Genomic DNA, 6,929 nt, shown 5'->3' on the forward strand with positions numbered 1-6,929 from the left:
ATGTCAACGCTTGTAAGCAGGTAATGATGTTCATTTCATTGTAATTTCGATCTTCTACTGTGGGTTTTGTCACCAAGTAACAGATTTGATTATGTTTCTTTTCCCTGTTTAAAGAATATTAATAAGCGAATAAACCCACAAAAATTATTGCTTCCCCATCAAAATTTTACTGATATTGTCACTTCCCGTAAATCTTCCTCTATATCTACATCTTTATTGACAAATGCATATGAACTTTTCAAGTCACGTGCCCCATCCCAGATGTGTATTAAACGTGAGAAAACGGCTGTGGACAAGGTGAGGCCGATCAGTCACGTCATCCTTAACACATACAAACCACATACTCGTACACGTGATAAAATCAGACATCATCTTCGTTGCTCCGGTGGAAGAACCCATAGCTAATGTGTCCACTTATCTGGAAATGTAAGATGTTTATCATCTTGTGCTGATAAACGTATCTCTTATTGAAATGAGATTTTCACTCTGCAGCGGAGTGTGCGCTGATATGAAACTGGCAGATTAAAACTGTGTGCCGTATCGAGACTCGAACTCGGGACCTTTGCCTTTCGCGGGCAAGTGCTCTGCCAGCTGAGTTACCCAAGCACGACTCACACCCCATCCTCACAGCTTTTACTTTTGCCAGTACCTCGTCTCCTACCTTCCAAACTTTACAGAAGCTCTTCTGCGAAACTTGCAAGTCCGGTACACAGTTTTAATCTGCCAGGAAGTTTAGTATCACTTATTGTTTAACTGTATCAAACCCATAAATACTCTCAAGATAATCGATATCTGCTTCTAAAATTTATCCTATGTCAGGATAATCATGTATTTTTGCACATTAATAGTTTCAACACTCTCTAGAGAAATTTTTTTTTAATTAGACAGTGGAGGACCTTGCGCCACTTACCAGTTATAAAGGCTATTCACATCAAGATTTGATAGGTGTATCATCATGACTGGTTTTGAAACTGTTGTTTGCAACTGCTTGTCTTCATGAACATTAAACAACCACACCTGTAATGCCTCTTTCAATAAACTGAAGTAGTCCAGTGTCGTTAAAAAGCTGCGATTGGGCTCTAGTAAGTTTCGGTAGAGCGTCTCATGCGAAGCTAAAGGAAGTAGTGTAAAGGGCTAGATCCAGATCAGATGTTTTAATACACAAGCTCTGAATGTCTTCAGACACATTGGCAAGCGATAGAACATCAATTTACAATGCAGATCAGAATAGTCTCCCACTGTCTTACACCTATCCACTGCAATTTACTCGTATTTGGCACGATTTGCCTTCTGTTACAGTTTCACATTTTAATACACAATTAAGATTCGTAACTGCTGGTCAATGTTCTTCTGACAAAAACGATTCATTATTCACACACTCGTAAAGAAATGTCAGGAAAATGTGTCCTTCTTGAGTTCTGATATAAAGTATTATACATACGAGTACTTTCAGTGAGAGGGTGTCGAAAGCTCAGTGAATCTATACATCTAAAATTTTAATTGCATTTCCACTCTCAGTGTATTACTACAATATTCTTTGTAAATGATTTATGTTCCTCTACCTTTGAAAGCAGCAAAGAAACATGACCCGTCGTCATCACCCTTTGTTTTTGTTTGGTCACTTACGTTTGCGGTAAAAAAATGACCATCCTAATTGCTCAGATCGTGAAATACCACTGGCACTGTAAAGTGATGCCTATAGGTCAAGTTGCAGCTGGCATATGCAGGTAGCATCCCATTATGCACGTGGTAAAATCGTTCTGCGCTCTCTTTGTGTAACGTCACCATCCTTAAACAGTTCTCGGCAAATATGACAGACCTTTGCTGAGTGAAATGCAATCATTCTTCGTGGTTCATGTCTACCTTTTCATTTTGCAATACAAATTCATTCACCGTGCGCTGGTGTCACTATAGCCATTCTACATCTACATGACTGGTCTGTGGTTCAGCTTTAACTGCCTGGCAGTGGGTTCATTGAACCATTTTCCACACTGCTTCCTTATCCGAGCGATGTTTGATTTCTCTTACTTTGTTATAATGATCATTTCTCCCTATGTATGTAGGTGCCAACAAAATATTTTCGCATTCGAAGGAGAACATTTAAGATTGAAATTTAGTGAAAAGATTTCGCCGCAACGGAAAATGCCTTCTGGTAAGGAACCCAAATTGTATACGGCAGTACTCTAGCGGAAGGACAACCGCAGTGAAGGCCAGTTTCTTTGGCAAACTTGTTGCACCTTCTAAGTGTTCGGCCAACAAAGAGCAGTCTTTGGTTTGCCTTCCCCACAAAATTATATATTTGATCGTTCGAATTTCAGTTGTTGGTAACTTTAATTCTCAGTTATTTAGTTGAACTGACTACCTGTCGATCTGTGTAATTTATCATGCAGCTGAAATTAAACGGAATCCATTTAGTACTCATGTGGATAATTTCACACTTTTCGTTAGTTAGTGTCAACTGCTGCTTTTGGCACCTACTTACATTGTTGGGTATAAATTGAATATTGTACAAGTAATATATGACATAGGCCTGTACCGTCTTTTGCAAATGTAATAAATGTCTTATTTACACCGCATATGGCCCTAAGCACTATGGGACTTAACATCTATGGTCATCAGTCCCCTAGAACTTTGAACTACTTAAACCTAACTAACCTAAGGACATCACACAACATCCAGTCATCACGAGGCAGAGAAAATCCCTGACCCCGCTGGGAATCGAACCCGGGAACCTGGGCGTAGGAAGCGAGAGCGCTACCGCACGACCACGAGCTGCGGACCACCGCATATGCTTCGCTTTATTTTAATGCATACTCAGTTGTTACAGTGACCACTGAATATACACTGATTAGCCAAAACACGACGATCACTGCCCACCTCGACGTTGGGTATCGCCTGGTGGCTTTGCGGGCACATGACGCTGCAACAAAAGTATGTAATTGGAGCAGACACGGAAGGGGGATCACCCTAGCGAAGATATGGGTTGCAAATGGGGAAATAAGCTGAGACAAGCGACTTTCATCTGTGGCAGGTTATTATGCAGAGCCTGTTAACGAGTATGTCTAAAACGGCGAAGATGGTCGACGTTCAAGAGCTACTGTCGTGAGCATCTACAGAAAGATGTAGGAGAACAGTGAAAGTACCACCAGGCGCTAAGTGGTTGAACGTCCATGACTTTTTGCACAACGTGGGCTCCGAAGGTTTGTCTGCTCTTTAAAGTAGGGTAGATAGTTATTTCGTGGTATCTCCGCCGAAAGAGCTCAATGGCGGTGTATGCACAAGTGTTTCAGAGCACACCGTTCATCGAGCATTGTTGAACATGGAGCCCCGCAGCAGACCACACCTACATTTTCACATGTTGATCCATCGACACAGTCCTTTATGATTGCAGTGGGAACTGGACCATCGGGATTTGACCGTCAACAATGGAAACGTGTCAGGCATTCGGGTGAACTACATTTTTGCTACACCATGTCGATTGTCGTCTCTACAAACGCTGTCTTCGAGGGGAACGGTGGCTCGAAAACGGTGGCTCGAAACGTGCAGCGCGACACGCACGCGCGCTGGTGGGAACGGTATTATGCTCTAGCAGACATTCTCCTGATCTTGCATGGGACCTATGTTAGTAGTCGAAGACACAGCTGCGAACAACCTGCATCCCTTCATGATTTCTGTCATCCCCGACGGCGATGTAATTTTTCAGGAGTGCAGTTGTCCATGTCTAGGAGTCACAAACCTGGTTAAAAAATGGTTCAAATGGCTCCGAGCACTATGGGACTTGACATCCGTGGTCATCAGTCCCCTGGAACTTAGAACTACTTAAACCTAACTAAGGACATCACACACATCCATTGCCGAGGCAGGATTCCAACCTGCGACCGTAGCAGTCGCGCGGTTCCGGACTGAAGCGCCTAGAACCGCTAGGCCACCTCGGCCGGCACGGGTCCTTCCGGATGCCATGAAGAGCACAGGGTGCAGCCAACTGCAGGTGCTGGATCACGTCGGTACGAGTGAGGTGATTCACTTTGGATCGGAAGAGACATAGTTGTTACCCGATTTCACACATAAAAAAATGGTTCAAATGGCTCTGAACACTTTGGGACTTAACATCTGTGGTCATCAGTCCCCTAGAACTTAGAACGACTTAAACCTAACTAACCTAAGGACATCGCACACATCCATGCCCAAGGCAGGATTCGAACCTGCGACCGTAGCGGTCACGCGGTTCCAGACTGAAGCGCCTAGAACCGCACGGCCACACCGCCCGGCGACAAACCTGGTTTGAGGTGCACTGTACTGAACTCACGTTGATGTCTCGGCGACCAAATGAAACCCATCTGGGTCGCGATTGGAAGCCATTACCGCCTACGTAAATTGGAGGCTCGTTATTACGCGAATTGCATGACATCTGCGGAGACGTCTAATACCACATACCTCCACAAGCCTACTAACAAACTGTCGGATTCTCGATAAGCAGAACCAGTGATGTATTTCGTTCTAACAAGCTATTAAGGAGATGATCATAATATTTTGGCTCATCAGTGTACTTTAAAATAGAGCAAACGCTTATGGTGCACATAAACTAAGTGATCAAACGTATCCGGACGCCCTATAAAGGTTTTTTTTTTTTTTTTGTCATCAGTCTACTGGCTGGTTTGATGCGGCCCGCCACGAATTCCTTGTCCTCAATTATTTGCTTGACGTATTCCAATCTCTGTCTTCCTCTACAGTTTTTGCCCTCTACAGCTCCCTCTAGTACCATGGAAGTCATTCCCTCATGTCTTAGCAGATGTCCTATCATCCTGTCCCTTCTCCTTATCAGTGTTTTCCACATATTCCTTTCCTCTCCGATTCTGCGTAGAACCTCCTCATTCCTTACCTTATCAGTCCACCTAATTTTCAACATTCGTCTATAGCACCACATCTCAAATGCTTCGATTCTGTTCTGTTCCGGTTTTCCCACAGTCCATGTTTCACTACCATACAATGCTGTACTCCAGACGTACATCCTCAGAAATTTCTTCCTCAAATTAAGGCCGGTATTTGATATTAGTAGACTTCTCTTGGCCAGAAATGCCTTTTCTGCCATTGCGAGCCTGCTTTTGATGTCCCCCTTGCTCCGTCCGTCATTGGTTATTTTACTGCCTAGGTAGCAGAATTCCTTAACTTCATTGACTTCGTGACCATCAATCCTGATGTAAGTTTCTCGCTGTTCTTATTTCTACTACTTCGCATTACCTTCGTCTTTCTCCGATTTACTCTCAAACCATACTGTGTACTCATTAGACTGTTCATTCCGTTCAGCAGATCATTTAATTCTTCTTCGCTTTCACTCAGGATAGCAATGTCATTAGCGAATAGTATCATTGATATCCTTTCACCTTGTATTTTAATTCCACTCCTGAACCTTTCTTTTATTTCCATCATTGCTTCCTCGATGTACAGATTGAAGAGTAGGGGCGAAAGGCTACAGCCTTGTCTTACACCCTTCTTAATACGAGCACTTCGTCCTTGATCGTCCACTCTTATTATTCCCTCTTGGTTGTTGTACATATTGTATATGAGCCGTCTCTCCGTATAGCTTCCCCCTACTTTTTTCAGAATCTCGAACAGCTTGCACCATTTTATATTGTCGAACGCTTTTTTCAGGTCGACAAATCCAATGAAGGTGCCTTGATTTTTCTTTAGCCTTGCTTCCATTATTAGCCGTAACGTCAGAATTGCCTCTCTCGTCCCTTTACTTTTCCTAAAGCCAAACTGATCGTCACCTAGCGCATTCCCAATTTTCTTTTCCATTCTTCTGTATATTATTCTTGTAAGCAGCTTCGATGCAAGAGCTGTTAAGCTGATTGTGCGATAATTCTCGCACTTGTCAGCTCTTGCCGTCTTCGGAAGTGTGTGGATGATGCTTTTCCGAAAGTCGGTTGGTACGTCGCCAGACTCATGTATTCTACACACCAACGTGAATAGTCGTTTTGTTGCCACTTCCCCCAATGATTTTAGAAATTCTGATGAATGTTATCTATCCCTTCTGCCTTATTTGACCGTAAGTCCTCCAAAGCTCTTTTAAATTCCGATTCTAATACTGGATCCGCTATCTCTTCTAAATCGACTCCTGTTTCTTCTTCTATCACATCAGACAAAGATTGACCCTCATAGAGGCATTCAATGTATTCTTTCCACCTATCTGCTCTCTCCTCTGCATTTAACACTGGAATTCCCGTTGTACTCTTAATGTTACCACCGTTGCTTTTAATGTCACCAAAGGTTGTTTTGACTTTCCTGTATGCTGAGTCTGTCCTTCCGACAATCATATCTTTTTCGATGTCTTCACATTTTTCCTGCGGCCATTTCGTCTTAGCTTCCCTGCACTTCCTATTTATTTCATGCCTCAGCGATTTGTATTTATGTATTCCTGATTATCCCGGAACATGTTTGTACTTCCTCCTTTCATCAATCAACTGAAGTATTTCTTCTGTTACCCATGGTTTCTTCGCAGCTACCTTCTTTGTACTTATGTTTCCTTCCCAACTTCTGTGATGGCCCTTTTTAGAGATGTCCATTCCTCTTCAACTGTGCTGCCTACTGCGCTATTCCTTATTGCTGTACCTATAGCGTTAGAGAACTTCAAACGTATCTCGTCATTCCTTAGTACTTCCGTATCCCACTTCTTTGCGTATTGATTCTTCCTGACTAATGTCTTGAACTTCAGCCTTCTCTTCATCACTACTATATTGTGATCTGAGTCTATATCTGCTCCTGGGGACGCCTTACAATCCAGTATCTGATTTCGGAATCTCTGTCTGACCATGATTTAATCTAATTGAAATCTTCCCGTATCTCCCGGCCTTTTCCAAGTATACCTCCTCCTCTTGTGATTCTTGAACAGGGTATTCGCTATTACTAGCTGAAACTTGTTACATAACTCA

The sequence above is a fragment of the Schistocerca nitens genome, chromosome 8, assembly GCF_023898315.1.
Source record: "Schistocerca nitens isolate TAMUIC-IGC-003100 chromosome 8, iqSchNite1.1, whole genome shotgun sequence".
NCBI classification, from domain to species: domain Eukaryota; kingdom Metazoa; phylum Arthropoda; class Insecta; order Orthoptera; family Acrididae; genus Schistocerca; species Schistocerca nitens.